This window comes from Sinocyclocheilus rhinocerous, unplaced genomic scaffold, assembly GCF_001515625.1.
Source record: "Sinocyclocheilus rhinocerous isolate Xijiao unplaced genomic scaffold, SAMN03320098_v1.1 scaffold677, whole genome shotgun sequence".
Classification (NCBI taxonomy): domain Eukaryota; kingdom Metazoa; phylum Chordata; class Actinopteri; order Cypriniformes; family Cyprinidae; genus Sinocyclocheilus; species Sinocyclocheilus rhinocerous.
Window position 1 is genome coordinate 301,996 of NW_015633185.1, and position 26,476 is coordinate 328,471.

The 26,476-nt window shown below is 35.6% G+C and overlaps 1 pseudogene; it reads left to right on the forward strand.

The window, feature by feature from the left end:
- On the forward strand, positions 1 to 26,476 carry LOC107743584 (heparan-alpha-glucosaminide N-acetyltransferase-like; annotated as a pseudogene).

Below are 26,476 nucleotides of genomic sequence, written 5' to 3' on the forward strand. Positions count from 1 at the left end.
ATGTACAGGTTGAACGTCAATGCGTTAGAAGTTTTGTGAGCAATATAAACCTTTATGTAATATCTCATACAAACCTGTAGAGCCAGCTTGAATGGTCAAAAATGACATTAAATAAATACAATTAAATGACAGCTATCTACCTCTTCTGCAGTGTCTTTATCAGCCCCTTGCCACAGTTGGGAATGGTCAGAGCAATATTTCTGTGGTGGTGAGCACACAATTCACACTGACTCTAAAAATCGCACCTGTGGATGGAAACGGTAAGAATCACCTTGAACTACACCTCAACTTGCTAATTAACATAAATATATTATACTATTATAACTAACATCATTCTAAATAATGATCCTTTTTAACTGAAGAGTTTTCAATAACCCTGCTTAAATCAGGTACAGAAGGACCTTACATAGGCTAGATATCGCACTAATAGCAGCCGATTGCATTTGCAGTCACTGAGACTATTTATGACCATGTGTTTGAATGTGACCTGGCTTTAGTGCTGCCCTTTGGAGAATACCTCACTATGCATTGATCGCACTGCATTTTGGGGTTAACAAGTTGACACTGGAATAATGATGAAAAAGACCATTAAAACATCAAAGCTTGGGGGGCCTCTCACAAACCCCAGCTGGGATGTTGGAAGGAGGAGACCGTAGCAATATTTACAAACAACCTGGGCCTCAAACAGTCATCCAGGTTTGAGCCTTTTTCAAATAGGTTGTCGGGGGTGTCTGATTTCATAAGACAAGTCACAGTATCTCTCCCACCGTATGGCTGGGGTCTAGTCTTCTTTAAGATCAATACTGAGGTCCCTTTCCAGACCGAGCCATTATCGACTTACCTTCTCCCCCAAAGAACGTGCTGGGCACTATATGTCATTCCCAGGATAATCAATATAGGCTTATAGTGAACAATTTGAGGGATGAAAAAGGTGAAATAGGTTCAAAAGTTGCAGTTCACTCTGTTCCCCTCTAGATGGACCCCTTCAGCCTCTTGTATGTCATTGTTTATTTTTCCAACTTGCTCTCCATGCTGCTTCAAAGAGGCATTTATATATACAATACAATCATAAAATACAAAAATATTGGTGGTGAACAATATAAATCAACTTGGTTTTTGTAAATATAAGGTGAAAGTTGATTTTTGGACTACTTTAGGTAAACAGTTACATGACAGGTTACTTAAATCAGGCAGCAAACAATTTATTGTTAAGAAGAAAACAACAAATTCATAAATCTGAAAATGCTGGTGATGTGTAAAGAGTGAAAGCTTTTTAAACAAAACATTAAAAATTCAATAACCATCATGACTATAAGGATGTGATGGATGGATCAGTGTTTTATTACATGTTGATGACATTATTTCTCCCTAGTCTGAGTCAGACATTTGAGGAAGCTGGCCATTATTCTCTCTGGATGAGGCAGTCTGAACTGCTAAATGATGTAACCTGTTCTCTCACTGTGGATAGGAGTCCGAATAATGCATACCTGCGTAAGTATGCATGTTGTGTAATTAAAAACATTAAATAAGTCATCAAAAAGACATGTATTGAGTTCCAAAGCTCAGCAGGAAAGCGCTTTTCTCCTATCCCAAGAGTCAGATGAGACTGTATTGATCCGCTAAACTGCTCGTTTCTTGAAAAAAAAAAAAAAAAAAATGCCATGTTTGTTTTGGAAGATGCCCTGGGAGGGGAGCATTGTGGGAAATACATTAGAGGAGCGTGAGGGATTAAAGCATAATGGGGTTTTGAAAGCACCACGCTCCATAATGCGCAGTCTACTTTGCAATAGTGCAGATTATGTTGTAGATCAGACTTTTAAGGGCAAGTAGCAATTATCTGTCAGATATATGGCCAGTGTGACTAAACACCCGGCTATATGATGAGCTTCCATTAGCTGGACTGGCTGGTGATTACACTGCAGCTCCGAAGGGCTCTCACAACTTAAGTGATGGTGCTAGTGATCAGCAGATGTTAAGAAGAACTGATGAGGGGACAGTGGGGGAAAAAACGAGTCTGTTTTCAATTGAATTGCACTAACCAGGAGTGATGACGTTATTGTTTTTGTTTTTCCAGACTGATATTTTATGGCTGTCTTGGTCTGAAAAATAGAAACTCTGACCTCAGTCTTGGGTCTGTGATGAATACAAGCAGTAAATTATACAAAACATACAGTAATTGGTCTGCTTAACCTTAAACTCTAATTAAAATTTGGACTGCACTGTGCAAATTAGAGTACCTTTTAAGTGTTGCTGATTTTCAACTTAAGCAATTAGTGTCGCATAAATTACTGTGAAATAAGAGTAGTATAATTTACTGAGGATAATTAGACAGTGATGATCAGCATTAATTGTATTACTTTTCACTACAAATAAACACGTCAGTAATTGTCCTCAAAGCTTAGTAAATTGATTACAGTAAGGATTTTCAAACATTTTGATGACATAGACACCCAAATATGACCAAAATAAAAGGGATTTATGTATTTTCAGGTATACAGACCAATTTTACTGTGTGCATAAAATATTATGTTTGATATTATAGAGATAGCATGCCTCTAAAACTAAATAATTCGCTTTCTTATTGTACTAAAGGCAAAGCAAATTGTAGGTCGTAAGAATGAACCACCATATATGCAGATTATTTTTTTCATTTCTTACTGTACTGTCAATAGATTAAAATTTGATTAATATACTGTAAAATTTTATTTAGAAAATTGTATTTTATTTAAGCTAACTTTGAAAGCCCTAAAACTTAAGATCAGCAAAATTTTGTATCTCACAAAACTAGATTTTTTTTTCTTTACTGTTAAAACTAGGGCTGACAATAGATTAAAAAATTGATTAATTTCATTATTATATATATATATATATATATGCTAAATTATGGATTCCAGTTTGAACACCCTTGGATTAAAGTACCTGTTTTAGAATGTTAGTTTACGTTTAGTCATTTTCTCACTAGCAACCGATTCGTTTCTCTGGCCTCTTAAGTTAAAGGACATCTGAGGCATGACAAACATGACATACACTAAGGTACTCTTAAGTGGACACAGTGTTGGATGTACACGCAGTGTTTGTTTATTTCAGGGCCAGTTTATCCAGGCTCCTGCACTCAGTCATCACTACAGTATCATCACAGCTTCACTGTTTCCCCTTGTGTCATCAAGTGTATTCACACTTTGATCAAATGGTCCTTACTGTGTTTGTTTTTCCGCAAAAGGTCTCCACTGTCCCATTGAAAAGCAATGGCTTGAGATCACCGGGTGCAGCATGTCCATTTGATTAGCCATTATATTCTGTGTGAGGGCTTTTGTCCATGTTCTGATTATAAAAGATGATAAATGGTGAGCTTCCAATTAAGGCCTTATGTAATCATTATGTAACAATGTTGAACTCAATTTAGTTTCTTTGAAAGTGAAAAAGTGCATCAAATGCTCCTAATCTCACTTCAGTCTGATTTTTTGTTTTATCTAGTATACACAAAACTCAAAGACGTCTGTGCAGCTTCCAAATACTTGGAATGTGATGCATCTTTGCTTCCTGTTTTACACCTTCCCTTAAGCAGTCAGTATCATGGAGGACGGCCTCTGACAGCCGATATGATCCATTCCATCATGCACTGTGAAAATATTGCCTCAGTACATGGTCTTATTGGAGACCCAAGGCTAGGGTTTCATAGATTGATTGTACGCCTATAGACTGGTTTCAGATTACATAAAAGGACACTGCTGGATTCTTGAGAGCTCCCTCGTGGCACAGCATGGGTGACAGAGGCTGTTCAGATCAAAAGCTGAGAAAATCATAGAAACTGAACATGTTTGTAACCCTTTACTTTTAAATTACTGCAACAGACTAATTGCTTTCTTCAAAAAACACTCACAGAATCTTTATTGATAAACAAAAACAAGTTCTTGCAATAACCACAAAAACAGCAGAAGTTGTTTGTATAACCATTGCTCTTATTTATTTGATATTGATTCCTCAGCACTGTTGGCGGCATTCTTGATTCTGGCTTCTATCACTGTATTTTGGGCCTCTTTGCCTTATATACTCAGGTATCAATATTACCTGTTTTTTTAGATCTGTTCAAAAATCATAAGATTTTCTTTTTTTTAAGTAATGAATACTTTTATTCAGCAGGGATGCATTAAATTGATCAAAAGTGACAGTAAAGACATTTTTAATGTTGCAAAAGATTGATATTTTAAATGCTATTCTATTGAGTTTTCTATTCAACAAAAAAAACATGAACAAAATGTGTTCAACTAATAACAATAAATGTTTCTTGAGAATCAAAGCAGAATATTAGAATGATTTCTGAAGGATCATTTCATGCTAACGACTGAAGTAATGGCTGCTGAAAATTCAGTTTTGACATTACAAGAATAAGTTAAATTTTAAAATGTATTAAAAAAAAACAAAGCAGTTGTTTTAAATTCAAATATTATTTCCTAATATTACTGCTTTTACTGTATTTTTTGTTTGAATAAATGCAGCCTTGGTGAGTATGAGAGACTTCTTCCAAACTTTTGAACAGTACTGTGTGTAAACATAGCTTTTTTTAAAAATTTGATTAAGTTGATTTCACAGTAAAATATTGTTTTATACCACTACAGATGCAGCTGTACACAGAGGCTAAAGAACCGTATCTGCCGTCGCAGGTCTCAAAACTCCATTGAAATGGTGAGGGCAAAACGGTTCATACATGATACAATAGGAACAGATGTTAAGCATCATACACTGCGCATTTGTTTATGGTTAGTTCATAGCAATTGTAATCTGCAATTTCCAGGATGATCACATCTAAAAAGCAAATGGCTGATAGAGGTATACAACGAGCCTTGTAGAGGATATAGTTTAATTTTCTGAGATCTTGTTTGATTGTCCTGGTTTGAAAGTTTGATTAGCTTTGTCTGCGGCCTATCATCCAGTTGTTTGGAGAGCCAGAGCAGGAAGAGGGAAATGCTAATTCCTTTGTGATGGATCTCACTGCCGTTGCAAGACCATATGGTGAATGGGAACATATTTCTTTGGAAATGAGAGAAACTATTCATGCTTCCCAAACATGTACTAGACTGCTCATGCTCCACAAACATGGCCAAAGCAACGACTGATTTTGAACATTCATTTATTTATAGCATGCACATTGGACAAACCATAATCAGTACTTTTTCCTGACAAAAATGTGTCAAATGCAGTAAAATATTATATAAATCATTGTGTATGAATGTATATATGCATATGTATTTATGTGAGTGTGTATAATATTATATATTTATGTGTATGAATATTTATTATTATATTAATTATATTTTACACACGTAACAGTTTTATATATATATATATAATTTTCTAGCTAAAACATTTTTGGTCTCAATTATGTTCATGTAAATATGTGGCTCCTGTGTTTCAAAGCTGATGATGTATGTATGTATATATATATATCATATATATATATATATATATATATGAATGAAGTATGAAGACCTATTTACAAATACATCTTTTGGCCTTTTTTCAATGTCATACTGAATTGCACTTAATGAACATTCTGTGGACAAAAGCAAATCAAAGTCATCAAGACTGAAGTCACTGGACACATTTCGAGGGTATGTGCCAAAAAATGACTTTTCAGTTATTTGGCCGAAAATGGTAACTTAATTTTGAACCAGTTGAACTCTAAATTCTATGAACTTATTAATACCTATCAGTTGTCATTGGCTTGATGGCCGCATTCACTCAGAGAATGTATTGTGGGACTAAAGAGATTGTAAGGGGTCACAGGCTGGACATACACTCACTCGAGCCATTGTTTACAGAGGTCGCTCTAGGCATCATCTCTAATATATTTAGCCTCTGTGGAGGGGAACAGTGGATTGCTGTTGAGCAAGGGTGATGTGATTTAATCGGGAAGGCCAGCAGGGCTTGATAGTGGCTCGGGGGCAAACGCAGAAGCATGCCTCACCCGAAACAGGAAGCTGCTATGGCTTTGACCTCTCACTTCCCAGTAATTGATGTAATAATACAAGCAGCATATCAGCACATATTCAGCAGGCTGTAGATCTGGAGCTGGAGAGAGGATATGACTTCCCAGATCAAGATTTTTGTGTAATGGATAATCCATATGTGTTGCAAAAGTGCTTTTCAGATAGCAATCACCAGTGGCAATTTGTACTATCAATGACAGTAAGAATAACCATGGTTCTTAGAATTGCCTGTCACCATACGTTTTTTTTTTCCCCCAGCCTTTTTATGTGAAACATTTAGCCCAATTCATAAATGCTCCATTCACATTCTTAATGATATTCCTTGTAAACCGCAGTGCTGATAAAAACAGATGTTCCTCTCAGTCTATACCTGATTTAAGTCTTGGATATGAAACATTTCCTTGTTAAGCCTAATGGTTTCATCAGTGTGGCTGGAGACTTTGGTTCTTTGTTTCAACGTTTCCTTCATTTCAGCCTAAGTATTCTGTAATCTGGCACTAGAGTGCTGAATTTGAATATGATGTAGACATCATCTCATACATATAGACTCAGAGGATGACATCACAGCTGGCTTGTCAGGTCCATTGATACCGAGGTAATATTGGATTCTGCAACAAATGCATGATATTTCACAAGAGCTTTGCAGCTATTGTGGGTCCAAAACAAAATCAGCACTACAAAATACACATGGGATCCTTGATTTGGCTATACACAGAATTTAATAATGTCAGTGGATGTCTTTGGCTCTTTATGAGAATAGCAACCTAAGCCTGTAGCGTTGCAACTCCCTTGCTGTATAACATGAAATATGGCCTGTCCAGCAAAGAGTCAAAACTTTTCACTGAAGACAGAAGCATCTGTCATCCCTCCAACGCCCTGGTGAAATTGTTACGGCTATGGTTTTTCTCAGAGCTGAAGAACAGCACCCTCAATCATCAGATGCCATCAACATGATATATAGTATAACTGTAGACTTTGTTTGCATTTTTTATTTTTTTTTAAAGGATTAGGTTTTAAATCTCGCCAGCCAAAAGCCTGCAGCTAGTTTCCTCATATTTGTGATAACAAATTGACGTTGGTGGTTTGGTGATAAGTTACGCTAACAGCAAATGAACTTCAAAATGTGCTCATTTAGTTAAATATACCCTGTACTAAGTAGGAAACAAGACATTTTGCTAACGTACAACCCTTTACTCTTCATGAAACGTTTCATTTTGTTCTTGGTGACTGGCATGAAGGGGATAGATCAACCAAAAATGAAAGTTCTGTCGTCATTTACTCAGCTTCAAGTTGTTCCACACCTGTATGAATTTCTTTTTTCTGCTGAAAACAAAAAAAGATATTTTGATGGACCATCATCTCTTTGGTTACCCACATTCTTCAAAAATATATTTTTATGTTTAACAGAAGAAAAAACTCATAAAGGTTAGGACCGACTTAAAGGTGAGTAAATGATGACAGAATTTTCATTTTAGATGAACAGTACCTTTTATTTATGTAAATAAATTTGAATGTGAATCATTTTCCTATCATACTCACCTTGAAAGGCATGTTATTCAACTCTACAATTTTAATAGTTTGATGCATTTAAATATTTAAATTTTACCTGCACTAGTTTTATTTGATATCTCAAGCTTGTTACAGTGGAAACTGCAGTATATATAAATCACAAATGTGTTTATATACATTACAAATCACAAATGATTAGCATCAGCTACGTAATTTAATTTGAAAGTAAATCATTTTCATATTGTACTCCTGTTGCAAGTCATGTTATTCAACTCTTTGATTTGAACAATTTGTCATATTTAAGTATTCAAGTGTTACCTGTACAAGTTTTATTTGAAATCTCAGGCTTTTTACAGTGAGAACTGCAGTATATATAAATTCAGGGATTACAAGGAGCTATGTCTCTGGGATAAAATGACAATGACAAATATACACTGGGAGTTACTGCCAAAATACATTTTGTACTTGTTAACAACAATGGTTAATAAGAGGCAACACAAAGGCACAACATTGTTTTAGTGTCTGTTGCAGTTTTTTGATAATTTACAGGTTATAACAGAAAGACACAGGAAGCTTAAAGCAATCAAATTAATTCTTTTGCCCTGGAAGTTTTTTTTTTTTTTTTTTTTAAGAGAGTGAAAGCCTCCCAAACACTGAAGGTATTTTAATTAAAATTAAAATTACTGGCTATACCATGCTATATTGCAAACATTGTGCCATAGTAAATGGCTTAACCTTTGTCATCGTTACTATGGACACTAATGGATGTAGTCGCAAAGTGTGTGTGTGTGAGAAAGAGAATGTGCGTAAAAGAGAGCGAGAAGAAAGACAAAGACATGTTTACTTTAATAGTGCTCTTTAGAGGATGGCATGTGATTAAAATCTTGTATCAGCAGGTTAGGCCTAAAAGGAGCAGTAATGGTCTCTGTTCTGATCTCCTAATTGAATTTGGTGAGGAACAATTTAGATCGTTTAGATAGAATGAAGTTTATCTGAAGGTCCATACAGTGCTTTGGTTTCTCAGTATTTTCTTATACAAAAAGAAACCAAAGAGAACACACTTCAACGCCATGATCCGAGTGTTGTCAGTTTAATAGCTGAGGTGGTGTCTCAGGGTCTGATCACAAAAATCTATTTCGTGTCCATGGGTATATTTATGCTGTATAGTGCAAACATGCATTTTCTGACGTGCAATAAAAAAGCATCTCCTGCTGTTGCTAATTCAATGTAGTGTTCAATCATGCACAGTAAGCTGCAGCTTGCCTTCCTTGCGCTAAGTTACACGTCTACAATAAATTACAGTGGAGGGCTTTAGTCAGCACTTCTGGGTGAGGCGATTCAAAGGACAACCGTTCATTTCCTGAGTGATTCGTAATGCTTAGGTTGCATTACCTTACACAGCATTTCATCTCTGATATATAAAACAACTGCCACACCCTCTGGCCTTATGATCCATAATACTAATACAGTTTACCTTAAATGTACAAGTGACAGATGAGGTACCAAAGGGTATTGTAAAGATAATTTCTTATTTTTGTTCAATTGTTTGTGTATCACAGTTCAATGCTCATCAAGGTTATTTTATTTGATCAAAAATACAGTCAAAATTTTATTACAATCTAAATAACTGCTTTCTATTTTAATATATTTTAAATTGTAATTTATTCCTGTAGTGGCACAGGACGGCGCGTGATGTGAAGTCTTCAGTGTCACATGATCCTTCAGAAATCATTCTAATATGCTGATTTGGTGCTCAAGAAACATTTCTTAGTATTATAAATGTCAAAAACAATTGTGCTGCTTAATATTTTTGTGGAAACCAAGATACATTTTTTCAGGATTCTTTGATGAATAGAAAGTTCACAAGAACATTTATTTGAAATATTTTTTATTATTTTTATTGTCACTTTTGATCAATTTAATACATCTTTGCTGAATAAATGCATCAATTTCTTTAAAACAAAATCTTACTAACCCCAAACGTTTGAATGGTAAAGTATGTTGTAGGTTAAAAAATTTTTAAGAATATTCTGAATTTTATTTGGTCAAATAAAAAAGTCAAAGTGCTTCTTGTTGAAATCTGCTCGTTAACAATATTAAGCAATAATAGGCTTTATATTTGCTTAATATTTGTTTGAATGATATCTTTTCATTAAAAAATAATTTTCTGATTAAATTTTCTGTGTCATTGTGTTTTTTCAGATTGTCCTTGACGGTCATGATATTTGTGAACTATGGTAAAGGTGGTTGCTGGTTTTTCCAACATGCACCTTGGAATGGTGAGTTGTTTTGCTGAATGATTAATTAAATGATGATCTGGGATGATCTCTGTAATTGTTACTCTATACAGGGCTTTACATTGCATCTGAGCTAACTGCAAATGTGTCAAAATGTGCATCTATATGCAGTTTTGTCAGATATTACCTTGTTAGTGCATGCCAGTGTTTTTAAGCTGTGATGTCCGATTCGGGACTTAGTTACTACTCATGAACTCTTTTTTTAATGAGTCAGTCAAAAAGATTCACAAAACATTTTAAAGCTCGCTGGTGATGGTGATTTAGAAATTTTAATCAGTCTTTCAAAGCCATTATTGAGTGAGTTAGAAATACACACCTACAGTATGTGTCCTAAAATTATTATTTTAGGCATCATTAGATAAATACCACAAATTAAGTGGTATTTAAGTAAGAAATGAAAGCTAAAATGATGCCTTATAAATCTTCACGGACTATCAAAGACACAATGTGCCAATATCAGATAAAGTGCTGCTTTATCAGAAAGACACTTTAAAGGTCCCATATTGTCAAAACTGAAATTTCCTGGCTTTTTTCATGATAACTGAGGTCTAGGTGATATGTAACTACCATATAAGTTTCAAAACAGTCAATCCACAGTCAAATGCACACAGCCTACATGAAGTAGCTGTGATTTTTCACGAACCTTAAAAAGGTGACGTCAGAACCACTCAGTCACCGCCTTCAGTCACCACCCCGAGCACTGCCCACAGTCCCACTCTCCTTTTGCCAAACCCCCAGACAACATCGCGTCCATGCCATTGCTGAGCAACAACAACACGGAAACATGTCGAGAAAACGCTATTCAGTCTGGATGTCAGGAAACTACATTATTGCACAGTAGGGCTGTGACGGTCGCCGTGACAACTGTTGTCTATTGCCACCGGCGGTAGTTCACGTGATGTCACACACTCTGTAACAAGCATAATACAAAGTTTTGTATACAACTGTAATAATAGTAACAGTTGCAAATTGTTTTATTTAGACTATAAGTCTATGCTAATTCACGAATTACCTCAAACGCCATACACGGCGTTTGGTCCTTTAGATTGGCAGGTTTGAGCGCAGGAAAATACAGTACAGAATACAGAAACCAAATACTACATCGCCACAACATTTCCCTCAGTAGTGACCATAATTTCCGGTGTTTCTATTGACCTTACTTGTGAGTATTACCAATCCACAGCAGGCTACAGCACACATTACCCTAGTTACCTGTGGTTGGCCTGGCCGTTCGTCACTCAGAAAACAACAGGCCAATCAGAAGAGAGGCTCATGAATATTAATTAGACAGGCCAAAATCGACCTGTTCTTTGCAGAGCTCCTGAGAGAGGAGCTGTAAAAATATATTGAGATGGTTTTTGGTACTTATACCGCAAATATATATTCTTAAGGATATCAAGACTTAAAATAAAACTCCAGAAAGGTGTCAAATATGTGACATTTAATTCAGCATGCATTTTATACTTGACATCTATGGTATGACTTTTGGATGAACATCCTCAAAGGACGCAGATGAGAAGGGGTTGCATGTTAAATTTTAATTGGGGTCTATTACGAAGCACATCTCCTGGAGTATTCACAGATGAACTCAATTTAAGGCTCATAATGGCCTCTTCATCATATCAGCAGAATTGTATTGATCATAAGGGAAAGCAGATGGATTTTCATATTACTGTGAGGCCTCCTCTGTCATGGCTGTATGAGCATTTATAAATCATTTGCTGTCTGAAAATCGAAAAATAATGAGAAAACAATGTTTTAAGGGCACACAATCTTTTATCATCAGTTACTACACTCTGAGTGACAGCATTGTTTACAATTAAGTGTGATTATGAGGATTTGAGGATTTGTCAGTCATTCAGCAGTAAGATAATGCATTTCCTACGTGTCAATCAAACAGCCAACTTTCCAGCAACTGTAGACAGACATGCACCAGATGTTTGTGTGTGTGTTTTCATGTGTGTGAATGTCTTTTTCCATGTACGTTACAGGTCTCACAGTAGCTGATCTTGTGATGCCTTGGTGAGCTGCCAGCATGTACTTAATGGATCGATGGAGAATTATTACTTTCCATTTTTGAGATTAATATGGAAAAGTATGGGACTTCAGTCCAACAGTTTGGATCAGCCTTCAAAACCTTTCAGATTTAAGGCTTTTCCAACCCACCACCATTTAAAATGCTTTGCCTATATGCCAATTAATCTTTCTTTCTCTGAGAGTATACATAAAGCTTGTAATACCCAGAGACTACTTTTAAAAAGGCCTGCATGATGAAATGAATACATATTCCTCTATGTATAGAGACCCAGCAATGCAGTAACCACCTTAAATTGTGGATTTTGGTAGTTTGTTATGGAAATGTTAAAAGAGAACAATTGTTCATAAAAAGCCAAGCATACACAATCAAATTATTTTACAAAATCAATGTTTTTTGACATACAAAAATCTGAATTGCTTTCAATTTTGCGTTAACCAGTGCAAATATGTCCCAAAAGCACACATAAGTATCAGTAGTGATGCACAACAGTTGTGAAATTGTACAGTATGTACTGTAAGTTTAAGTACTGTATGTACTGTAATGCTGTCTTTAATTCTTTGCCAAAGTTTGTGTTCATCATAGGTACTTCTGTAGTGCATTTACTTCGATATGTAGGAAAGGTGTTCCATGGCTACAGCTCCTTCGCAAGGTTACTTGGAGAACCATCGCCCTGATGCTCATTGGTTTCTGCTTCATGAACTACAGCCCAAGAGATGGATATTGTGAGTGGGCTATACATATTTTCCAGTCCTATACATATTTTCCAGTCGTATCATAACTTTTATTTTATTTTAGTATTTTTATTTTTTATTTTTTTGGAAGGATGCCAGTGGTGGTGCTGGCTCACTTGGTGCCCTTTTAGTTATAGTTTTGTTTTTGTTTCGTTTTTTTAATATAAATGTAAGATGGGATAAGTCAAGTCTATAGCATTTTTTATTTAGCGTTAAAGGGGATTCAACTTTAAATCCTGACCTAACAAATTGCATCTGAACTGCCAGTGATGCTGTTTTGTTGTGTGGGAAAGAGTGTCTTTGATATTTTATATGAGAAAATCATATGTGTTTGTACCTACAATATTTGTGCAACTTATTTTTCAATTATAATAATAATTTAGTTGCATTGACAGTCCACAAAAATCAGTGGTGCACATGCCTCCTCAGTTTGATTGCATTGGAGTTATCAAAGTACAATAGGAAGCAAGAAGACTCATTACAGTTGTTGTTCCATTCTGGCTGGCGGTGACTGATCCCAGACAAAGAGTGACCTGCACCCTTCAATCTGCCCCCTTATTAATGTAGACTGTGAACTTTTTCTCAAGTAATACGAAAGCGTTACATATTCAAGTCACCAAATCCTCACTTTGCAAATGAAGTCCATTAGCCTCTGTTAATGATGAAAGAAAGAAAGCCAACATTTCTAATCCAGGGTCTCACAGCAGCACATTAGGACTGTCAGGGTTAAGCGAGGAGGGCAGGGAGAGCCGTGTGACAGGTCAGTGCAGAGCAGTGCTCATACTGTACATTAGCCAAAGCAGCTTCGCTGTCTGGCAGGATGGATGTGTAACTAAGTTAACAAAAATGTTGTGATACTTTCCAGTGATCCAGTGGCAATCATAATATCTGGAGCCGTTGAACAGAGGTGCACAGAGCAAAAACAAGCCTGGCGTTAATGGTCAATTATCACAGATAGGGTTTCATCATGCCAGCTGCACAGTGGATTTTATGGAACTTCATGTAATGTAATTACAGCTTTTGCCCTAAACTGCAAGATTTACTCTTTCCATATCTGAGACCTCAGCCTGTGGATCACTCAGAATGATGTTTAGAAACCATTTCCCCCCAATATACCAGCCTTCAAATGCAACAAAATGTATTACAATTCATGGAAAATTATTTGACTAAATGATCTATTTAAACATGGCACTAGTGAAGATTTTAGTCAGTCTGTCTCTGGTTGGCCACTGAAGCCATTATCATCCTTGGAACATAATTTAAAGAACAGCAGTCATAGAAACATATGCATTAATGCTTTCTATGATCCATTGCAAATCTAGCAAAACAGTCCCACTTTTGAATAATAATTACCCTAATGTTTCTCCTTTCATAATTTAACTCGCACTGAGCTACAGCAAACACAGGTAAACACTTTTAAAGCATTGCGATGTTGATTGTAAACTAATCTTTTTGCAAAATTACTGACTGTCAATTCTTTGATTGATAAATTGCACAGCGAGATTTGCTCTAGAAAGTGTGTGTGTGTATATGAGATTTAATTGACAGATACCATTAGTCACCGAACCACTTCCTTTCTCCATGCGCAGAGGTGGAGTGTTTCCGCTTTTTATTTGATTTGTTGGATCAATGATCAGTATTATATTGTTTCTTGTGGCCCTTGGTACGTGCCACAAAGAGGTATTCAATTAACTAATGTGCAGATTACCATCAATCTCTCGCTCTATATCGCTCACTCCCATCACCCTCCCCGCCAGCATCTCCTCAGATAAGCATTATTAGTCTCCGGCAGGATAGATCACACCTCTAGAGTCCTGCAGTGAAGGACTTCTCACCTCAGCCTGGCTCTGTGTCAGCATAATTATCATTAGCCTATGTTATGAACATAAATCTGCTCTTCAGTGAAAAACAAAACACCTAGAACGATTCAGACCTTAGATGTACAGTAAAAATCTTATCTAAAATGTATTTTATATTCTTTGCTACTGGTTGCTGTGTTTTTACAGTAGTAGTTCTAGAGCTTAATAAAAGTACAACTATATATTATGATTTAATGAACTGAACCAGGAAATAAATATATATATACTGTACTTCCTGGTGTATATACTGTGTACAGTACATTTCAAACGCTTAGGGTAGGTATGTTTTTTCATATTTTTATGCTCACCAAGGCTACATTTATTGGACTCAAAACTACAGTAAAAACAGTAATATTGTAAAATAGTGTTACAGTTTAAAATAACTGTTTTCTATTTTAATATATTTAAAAATGTAATTTATTAATGTGATGGCAAAACTGAATTTTCAACAGCCATTGCTCAGAAATCATTCTAATATGCTGATTTGATGCTCAAGAAACTTTTCTTATCATCAATGTTGAAAACAGTTGTTCTACTTAATATTTTTGTGGAAACCATGGTTAATTTTTCTTTTCAGGATTCTTTGATCAATAGAACTTTAAAAAAATCTATTAGGGTTTATAGGTAAATGAACACACTTATACTGTTTATTTCTCAGTTTAAGTAGTTTCTAATTTATGTTAACTTTAAAAGTATGTATATTAATTATAAAAGTGATATATATTATGATATATAACAAATATTATATACTTATATGCTATTATCCCACAATATAGTGTATTTTTATATCATTTATGTCATGACAGAAAAGGTCTGAATCCATTACTATAAGAAATTCCTGTTAAATCTTGTAAAATCCGGACAATATTTTACAGTAATGAATCCAGAGAAAGATATAGAATCTATACGAAAAGCACTTGCATAGCTAAAGACACAAAAACCCACCATTGACTTGCTGACTACTATTAAATGCAAACCTATTAAAATACATTATATATGAGTGTGTTTTTCCATCAATAATTTGTAATAGTAATCTTGTATGTTTATGTTTTTGTGTGCATAAATGTGTTAGTATCCTGGTCCTGGCTACGGATACCCGGAGTGCTCCAGCGTTTGGATTTCACCTATTTTGTCCTGGAACTGATGCAGACTTTCTCTCCCCACAGAGAGATCCCCTTGAGGGAGGTGGGTTAAACTCTATGGCTCACATCTCTCTCAAATCAGACATCTGTACAGGAAGACACTTGTTCTGAAATAAGGATTAATTGCTAGAGGTTACAGTATGATGATGTCAATATGTTAATATGTCAAATAATTGTTTTTGATTAGCTTATTACTATTGAGTCTTATAACATATACATGCAAGACTGAATGATTACTAACCCTGTATACTTTCTGCATGTACTCCTCAGCAAAACTGGTGGAACCCCATTCAAGATTTGGTTTTACACTGGCCTGAGTGGATCTTCATTGTGTTGCTGGAGACCATGTGGTTGTGTCTCACTTTCTTACTGCCTGTTCCAAACTGTCCCACATGAGTTCATTTTAGCATCAGGCTTTGCCCATACATTTGTGAAGGAGATTAACTGTCACACTCAACAATACAAACACAATAATATTGAATATAAATCCTGTGCATTCAGTAATTAATGTGTAATGTGTCTGTCAAGCCTGATTTAACTGCAGTTCATCCCTTTATTAATATAATAATAATGTCATTCATACATCAAGCTAATTCCTTGGGTGACATATATGTTGGCATTATTACACAAGCGTGCCGCTGAGAATATATGTGGGATGGCGGTAATGTTGTACATTTACATCTTGAATGCGCATATATATGCATTGCAATATGGTCATTTGTGTGGCATTGTGTTTGTGAGATGGTGAAGGCACGAGGTGCGTGCCGTACAAGCCCGTGTTGTGCGGCTCTTATGAGATCTGTGATTTATGAGTGTTTGGCAGCTGCTTCAGAGGGGATAATTAGCCAATCTCAGTTTGTCATGTGCACTAAAAGGAGGCAGGGAGAAAGGATTCATCTTCCTTTCTCTGCCTCTCTCCCCTTTTTTCCTCGTATCCGCTCAACCTTCCATATATGTCCTCCTTCTCTCCTTCAAGATTTTTTTTTTCAATGTGTCTGACCCATCATGACATTGATGATCACATGCAGAGCACTGATAACTCTGCTTGAATAAAAAACATTTTGACCTCACAGTCATTGTCCTTGTGTTGCGGCTTCAAATTTCACTACGACCAAACACACTTCCATCTAAATAATTAAACTTTTCAATAAATGTCTTTCTTGTCACTGTTGCCTTTGGCTGTTTCTTTGCAACGCTTTTTTGGAACAATATGTGCTGTGAACAGCACTATAAAAATAAACTGAATAATGAATTATGTTACATTTCTATAATATATTCATTTGAATAAGATGGAAGTCATACATTACTCATTCAAAAGTTTGTTTTAGTAAAAGAAATTGAAAGCAGTGAATTTTAATCAACAAGGACGAATTAAATTGATCAAACGTGACATTAAGACTTTTACATTGTTACAAGAAAATTCTAGTTCAAATAAATTCAATTTTTTTGAACTTTCTATTCATTGAAGAATCTTGAAAAAATAATGTTTTATGGTTTCCACAAAAATATTGAGCACCGCAACTGTTTTTAATATTAATAATATGAAGTGTTTCTTGATCTCAATGTCAGCATATTAGAATTGTTTCTGAAGGATCATGTGACACTGATGATAATTCAACTTTGCCATCACAGAAATAAATTACATTTTAAAATAGGAAAAAGTTATTTTAAATTGTAATAATAATTCACAATATTTCTGTTTTTACTGTATTTTTAAATAAATGCAGCCTTGGTGAGCTTAAGAGACTTCTTTCAGAAACATTTTTTAAAAATCATACAAACCCTAAACTTTTGATTTGAATGGTAGTGTATATTATGTTGTGTCTCCTCTGCTAGTGGTTATTTAGGAGCTGGTGGTATTGGAGATGATGGTTTGTACCCCAACTGCACAGAAAGAGCAGCCACATATATAGACAGGTGATTATTTGGGGACAACATCTTCTGGTATCCAACATGCAAGGTGAGAATCATTTACGATCATCTTTAACCAATTCAGTGCATTAAATATCTGACACTGAATGCTTGATTCTGACAGATCAGTTGGCTTTCTTATGTATAAAAAGAACTGAAATGTATATTTGACCATTGCCCCTGGCAACCAGTTTCCTACACTGTGATATTAATGTGTCTCTTGTATCACTCCATGGTTTCACAAATCAATATGTCCATTTATTGACTTAGTGACTAGTCATAGAGGATTATTTGCATTAATGGTCTAACTGATTATACATTATCACTTGCTTAAGTGAAACCACAGCTAGTTATAATGGTTAAAATTGCATTTATATTGATATTGTATGGATTACAATAAGAAAATTGATCATTATATCGTACAACAGAGCCTTTCGAACCAGAGGGTGTTTTGGGTACAATTAATTCTATAGTCATAGGATTCTTTGGCATGCAGGTAACTGAAGATACAGTATTTAAGTAATATCAAATAAATTTAAGTAATATCTGCACTCTTGGAATGCAGTCTATAATTAAATTAAAGGGACAGAACTAGCTGTATAAACAAGAAAAAGATTTGTTAAAGGGGTCATATGATGCAATTTCAATTTTTCCTTTTTCTTTGGAGTGTTACAAAATAAAAATTTATTACAGACAAGTAAATAAACAGTCAAATTTACTTATTGAAGGACATGCACCAAAGACAAGGCCATCCAGTGACAAATGAGAGAGAAAGCCTAAAACTAATCCAAAGCCCAACATGTGACTTATCTAAACTGTGTATTTCACAGGCTATAGATCATTGATTTTTCAGCATGTTCTCTTGTCTCATTAATTAATATTACTTTTAGTTCAACGAACAATGACAAATCTATAATATTGGACTGGATTTTGCAACTCTCTGACTCAGACAAACAGCTGTTCTGTCTCAGCGGTCCTTGCTGCTGTGGACAGATGTGTGCGTCTCTGGCAAAGGTCAGAAAAGTTTCTCACCCTTTGATGGTGACAGTGCCCCGATGACCAGTGAGAACTAGACGTGCAAACTCCGTTGCATTGCTGAAATCCCTGTGGGCGGAGGCAAAAAACAGTTAGCGCCAAGCCCGTCAATCAACATGGCTTTGAGAACACGGCAGGTGTCGGCCTCTCCGTCTGTGTCCGTCTGCTCCAGTGTCCTCGGCTGAGGCTCATTCGTCATCACCGAATTAATCAGTGAGCACAGCCAACTTCACAGCCGTGCATGGCTGCACGGGGAGCATTGAAACTTGAGCTCTTTTTCAGGGCCACAACCGCCACTCACATCCTCTCTCTCTGTCCGAACATGATATCAGTATGACGTATGATAAGCATTATTATCTTGCAGTTTATTTGCTGTTAATTATTTTAGTTTACTTATAGGATTATGACCTATTTGGCCTAAAGTGCAGGCCTAATATGCACCATTTTGCTAGAAAAATGGTCAAATGTTTTAAGTATTTAGTCTAATACTGGAAATAATCTTTGGGTCCACAGGCTGGAAAGAATCTTCTGTTTTTTCGTAAAATGAATAAAGGTATCCTAGCACGATTCAACACTTATATGAAAATGTAAAAAAGCAGATTTCAATAGCAAGAACTGCACAATACAGCAAAGCCCTGTATGTACAAATGCTATATTGCTTGTAGTTGTAGACAGTTTATGAAATAGGTAGGTGTCATATGATATGTGTATATATGCACTAAATGAATTCCAAGGCAGAGATTGCTATCACACCCCTCTCGGGACTGAACCGGATTGGTTGTTCAGCTCACAGATGTCTGGTGGTTTTTGAATCTGGAGATTTACCATGATTATTGCATAATAATTTCCACTGGTTCTTTGTTTAAACATGCATGACAAAAAAGTTTTGATTTAACTATTATTTTGTTAAAAAGGGTTAAAAAGTTTAATAGCTTAAAAACATACTTAGCATTAAGGAATCTTGTTTATGCTTAATGACGTTTGTTTATCTTATGAGAAACTATTATATTAAAAAAAAAAAAAAGCTGATAAAATAGTTGGGATGTCCTGCATGTAAAATTGTTACTTTAAATTACAATTCAAAAGTCTGAGGTCAATACAGTTTTTTTTTTTTATGTAAAATGTCAATTTCAGGTCAATCTTAGCAGAACATAAGATTGAGTTCAGAGTTAAACTGAACTATGACCTTTGTGCTATAGGTTGGCACTGAGATTTGCATTTATGAAACAAAAAAGTGATTAGATCTTAGATTGAGATGACAATAGTGAACGGCTGGCAGATTTGAGGGTTAAGTGCTCCATTTGGGTGGTCCCACAGACAAAAGGAGCAGAAGCTGGGTTGGATGGGAAGTGCATGAGGATGTTTAAACCCCTGTCTCAGGGGAAATGGCCATGTGCTACTAGAAATGTTTTCCAGGGGCAGCACAGTTCACTTACTGCTGACCTTCCCTTGCAGAAAGGCAATTTGATTGCACCATGTGGGGTGAATTACCACTCTCTGCATTCCCACTCTGTATTTTTTTGGTCTTTGTCAGTTTTAATGAGCATGACGAGTTAAGCAAGCTCAAGTTATATGGCGTGTTTAATCTAAAGCGAATTGTATAGTCATTTGTTCATGGTTATTAAGTGAGAATCATGTTTCTGCACAATGCAGCATATGTTGATCAGAGCATCTACACAAAAAGGGAGTTTGCAGGATTCTTTTCCATGAAAGACCTTGCCTCTGTGTTTTGTTTTGGACTTCTGGAGGCAGAGCTGCTGGAATGCCCTCTCTAGAGATAACAGGTGCTGATGGAGGGGTTTTGTCTGGCAAACTCTAGACATAAAGCTGTGGATGATGGGGGCAAATGGACTGCATTTCTCAGCAATGGCTTTGCTTAAGGTCATTCTTGCACGGCTGGCTATTAATATGAGAAAGAATGTTGCGGCTTAGCAAAGCTTGTATCTCATTTGTTTTTATATGTTAAGGACTAAAGATTTGAAGTTGGACCATTTATATGAGTGTGCACATTTTTCTAAATGTCCCTTCCATGAGTCCCTTCCATGTTTTATGAGTACATTTCATTAAATTATGACAGACAAATATTACCCTCAGCACCTCCAGAAAGCTGACACAATGTCCTGTCCTTACTCATAAGATCTCTCTTTTGTGCCAAGATATTTATCCTTTATACTTTATTGCTTCCTAGGGAACTTTTTTTTTTAAAGGGGTCATATGATGCGATTTCAAGTTTTCCTTTCTCTTTGGAGTGTTACAAGCTGTTCGTGAATAGATAAGATCCCTAAAGTTGCAAAGACTAAAGTCTCAAACCCAAAGAGATATTCTTTATAAAAGTTAAGACTCGTCCACGTCCTCCTAAAATGGCTCGTTTAAACACGCCCCCACATGTCTACATCACAAATAATGTTCTTTTTAGCAGCATCATATGACCCCTTTAAATACTTATCCAAGCTTAAATTGTAGAGAAAACTATCAGTAAGCCATTTGTAGGTTGACTTTTTCAGAAAACACTTTGGCACATGCAAAACATTGCTTTTTTTGTTTGACCTGCCCAACAACAGCAACACTCATCCTATGGCGTGAATTTGGGGCAGGGCTATCTGTTTACCCGACCAATGAGAGACAGAGGGAGTGTTTGGGAAACCTGTTTGAAAAGAGTGAAACATTTGCATATTCTTTTTTATATACACTTTTGTAGTCATTTATGTAGCCTTGTGCTTGTGGAATATGAGATGCATTTTTTTTTTAAGTTGAACTTATTTTAACTTGAGCACTGCTTTTTTAGAATGGCGTGTCATGTGCGAGACGCTTCAAAAAATGTGAGGTGTGAGTGCAATGGTCAAACACGTCCAAGTGCGTCTTACATTGGAAGACAATGGAAGAGTAGTGCTTTGGAATGGAAAAACGTGTTCTGTGTGAACCAGCCCTAACATATAACGTAGCCTTTTTATAAGTGTTTACATCTAAGCATATACGTTTTAATAATAATTTTAAAAAATTATAAAAAAATCTAAATGTACAGTAAGTTATTTTTGTTTTTCTTATTTGTAATTAGGTTTTTACTTTATTTTTCTTATGCCATTGTTAACTTGTTTTGTATTTGCATATTATATCTGAAGGATTTTTTATATATATATATATAAATATACTGTATATACACATTTATTTAGTATGTACCCTAATCACAATTCTCCTCTACTTCTCACAGTGAAGCTTTTTGAGTGTGCTTTTTGTTAACCCAGACCCACAGTACACAGATGCCTGATCCTAGTATTTTAAATTTCATTATTCCCAAGCCCTATGACAAATCGGGCCATTATAGCTGTATGTTGAATCATATTGGCCAGCATTATGGGGCCACACTGCTCGGGGTGCTGAAATAAATGAACAGAGATCTATTTCACTTTACCTAGAGGCACAGCATGATAAAATAAACTAGCCAACAGCAAAAAATTATGCCACTGCTGATAACACACTGCCTCAGCCTTTGATTATGCAACTTAAAGATGGTTTATTTATAATATAGCACTTGCATGCTACATACTATTTAAATAAATTCTCCTTTTTTATTCAGATTTGGTGATAAGCGATCTTGTTTTCGAAGATATATAGAATAGAAGAAGATATATAGAATAGCAAGTTGTTGGGAAAGAGTCCTTATTTGTATATGCTGTAAAGCATCTGTTGAGATGTTTTATTCCTTTCCTCTCAACTTTTCCCCAATGCTTCATCCCTACCCTGTCGTCAATGAAAATATAGATTGTGGATTGAACCACAGAGCATATAACTAAGGATTCAGGCGAACAACAAGACCGTTACAGGCTTCATGCTTCACAATAAATACTGCGCAGCATATGGCACAAGCAAACAATCAATTATCATTGACATCTCTGGAGAGCTCATCTTGAACAGCCTCTTGTGCTGTTAATGTGCTCTTCACACACGGTATCCTGGTTAAACAAAAATTACCTCCCACCACATCAACGGTCATAAACCGGTGCACATCTAGAGGGAGAGGGTTTGTCTTGTCATCGTTTGCATGAGTCCTTTGTCAGATTGTGGGATGATCTGAAGCTGTTTGTGTTTCGCCATCCCAATAAACAAGGACCCTGAGTTAATTAAAGTTCAACGATCACTACTCCGCAGTTTGAGATTGAAATTGAGCGATTGCCCCACATAGCAATGATTGTCCCACATCCTGCCTGCATAGCCTGGAGACTCAATCTAGAGCCAGCCAGGCTATTTCCACACCATTGATTCTGTCATCTATACAAATGATGGATATTCTCCTAACAAGCAGGTTTGGATGCTGAACTGTCTATAGTCACAAAAGCACAATATTGCCTTAAATGAGCCTATTTTAACAATGATACTCTAACTTTTTCTAGCTATTAATTAAGGCAAGACACTGCAGTCAAAAACTGTTTTCATGCCCTGGTCAATTTTGAAATTTTGGGCTATTTGGCTTTTCATAACTTGTTGTTTTAGACTAGTGGATAGAAAACATACAAAATAAACTTTAAAGTGTTTATTGCATTTTATCTATTTGCATATGTAATACATGCCTTTAAAGGCTGCGTTCTCAAAATGAGTTTTGACCCCATGCATTGAGCCAGAAATCCCAACTTGAGTAGCGCTTACATACACCAAACTTTACAGTTTTATTCCTATTTGTATTTTGAAGTTTTTTACAGAGGGGTCTGTTCAAATATCATTTGATTGATTTTGTTTTATTCCTAAAAACATGGTGATTTAAACAGTATTTTCTGATTTATAGAGCGATAAAAAGACATATCCAAAATCTCCCCTGTAAAAACCTTTAATATGTTAACAAAATAAAACAAGAATTTTGAACCTGGCTTTATCCAATGTTTAGATTTCTGTTTTGGAAATGAATGTAAATTTGTGCATATTGAATGAGATAATGACTCATTTGCATATTTAAACATATTTAACAAAACTTGTAATACAGAAAATGTTCGCAATTCTTTATGTAATCAATGAACTGGGAAAGTATGGTGATATCGATTACTTAACATGGGGTGTTAATTTTAAAATATTTATATTGCAATGTAGAAATGTAACATTTGAGAAGACTGAGAACTTTTGCAGGAGGCATGAGGAGATGGATCTGTGTTGCGTGTGTTAGTTTGAGGGGCTTCACCTCCCGGGAGCGTCAGCTAATCTGCTTGATTCTTTATGGCGGTGCTGCATTTGGGTTGTCTGATAGTGCTTGCTTTACAGGTCTGCATTGATTTGAAATCTGTTTTATTCTGATCCTCAGGGAATCTCTGCAGCCATCCTTTCTAAGTGCACAAGAGACGAAGGATTTATACCTGTCAATAAAAACCTTTTGTAAGTGCTTCCTGACCCTCTAAATCCAGCTACTTCTCCATCCACAAAAGAAGGGATGGGACTCCAGCAGCCACAAATCAGAGGCTGCTAAAACACGCGTTTACTTACCTCTAACGACAGAACGTCCTGTAAATAATCACCCCCCCTGGCACAGGAGTGAGACGCGGCGGGTGATACATCCACTGTTCAACTAGATCACTCTTCTTTACAGCCAAGAGAGAGTGAGCAGTTTTATTTTCCCAACCATATATCTTGCCAAACTCTGGCTTATCTCATCCGCCTGTTGTGAAATTGAGCAGGATGAGGTCAGCCCTACATCTTCAGAACGGTGCACATTAAATTATTTGTCATCTAACACCTTAGCATGAATAATGCCATATAACTGAAATGTTCAGTAGACATCATACGATTGTTGATCTCTACATGCAAAATAAGAACAAAAACAAAAAGGATTTTTGGAATTAAAAATAAATTTAAATAAATGTAGGTATTTTTAATACTATTTATATACTATCATTATTTATATACTGTCGTATATATACTATATTATTTATATACTATTAAAGGATTTTCAGATTTCATTTTGATTTTATTTTAAGTTTCAGTAATTTTGTGTGCTTTTGTCAGTTTTATTATTTAATACTTCTATTTATTTTGAATATTTCTATTTATTTTTTTAGTTTTAGTCATTTTAGTACTTCAACTTTAACTGAATTTTATTTCAGTTCATTTTTATTTATTTAAAGTTTTTTTATATATATATTTTAGATAATTTTATTTAATTTTACAATTAATGAAAACAAAGTTTAATGGTTTTAGTTAACACTTAACACCGTTTTGAGAATAATGGGAAACAAGGCAAAAATACTGATTATTTTTTCTATATGAGACCTGCGTTTCTACAGGTTTTTACATTAAATTTGACCTCATCTTGCCCCTGTTATATGCGCTCTGTGTCTTTGTGAGCCTTTTCTACCTGTTTGAGTACAGGCATACATACCTGCTTCAATTTTTATGGGCAGTTCATCATACCAGCTTATTGAGCCCCTGTGTATGTCTGTTTTCATTCCTAAAAGTAATTAACTCCCAGCCAAGAGGGGGTTTTTTTTGGCTCGACTTCAGCTGACATAAACGATGCTCTGGGACGGAGCCATTTTACATTAGATAAAATTCCATCGAGCATCCTGGCACTTAGGAACACTGAGGCACATGACTTATTGACATTACTGAGCAGGTGCCAAGCCTTCACTTTGGATGCTTATGTTTCTTATTGGCTTACTCTAAGCACAGAAACTACTATATGTCCATCCATTATTTAGTCCCTGGTTCTGCACTGTGTTGTCCTCGCTGTTACAAGAAATGTTTGGCAAAGTTTTTCAATAGCACAGTGCACCTCTAAGGGTCATTTTTGCTGTTTTGTGGGCTGATATGTCTTAAAGATATGTGTCTGCACTATGTTTTCCATTGCTGTCTTATCAAATGGTTGAGATCACATATCTGTTGTCTTCTTCGGGTCCCTATCATTTGTTACCTGCATGGGCTGCATGTCCTTTGTGCTGCTGGGTGTGATGTATTTCATTGTAGATGTAAAGGAATGGTGGCAAACCTTTCATTTATCCTGGTATGAGAATTTTCTTCTTTAAAGGAATGGTTTTCCCAAAAATAAAAATTTGCTGGAAATGTATTCACCCTCAGACCATCCAAGTTGTACATGAGTTTGTTTCTTAATTCAGAAATTTAGTATACATCACTTGCTCACCAATGGATCCTCTGCAGTGAATGGGTGCCGTCAGCATGAAAGTCCAAACAGCTGATAAAAACATCACAATAATCCACAAGTAATCCACATGACTCCAGTCCATCAATTAACATCTCATATTCTGACGGCACCCATTCACCATTGGTGAACAAGTGATGTAATGCTAAATTTCTCCAAATCTGTTCCGATGAAGTAACGTGAAGAAGAGAGATGAAGAAAGTTGAAGAAGCTCATCTACATCTTGGATGGCAAGATTAAATTCATTTTCAGCACATTTTCATTTTTGGATGAACTATTCCTTTAAAGCATCATTTTATCAGCCAATCCAGAAAAGCTTACTCTGCATTTGCAGGGATGAACTCTATATTTGTCTATGTTGGACACTCTCTGCTGGGATTTTACTTTCCTTTCAGCTGGGAGATGCGTTTTCAGGACAGTCACTGGGAACAGCTTTTCCAGAGTATATGGGGTACTGCTCTTTGGGTCTTCATTGCCTACCTGCTCTACCGCAAAAATATATATATATATATTTATCAAAATCTGATGCTGCCGGTGTTTTTGTCTCATAAAAGTCCTTACATTTTTCTTTAGTTTAAGTTACAGGCTAAAATAAAGTCTTAATTTTTAAATAATTAAATAAGTGCAACATTCTGTTTAGGTGTTTAATATTGTGCACTTTTTAATGAGTATTACATTTTATAAAAAAATAAAATAAAATAAAAAACAGGACCATTTTGGATCCAAGATCATTGATATTTGTATTTTTTGTGAGTGAAGAATGTCTCTTTTCATGTCTGTAAAACTGAATTTGGTGTTATCCTGTGTTCAATTAGTTAATAGGCATAAGAACTGA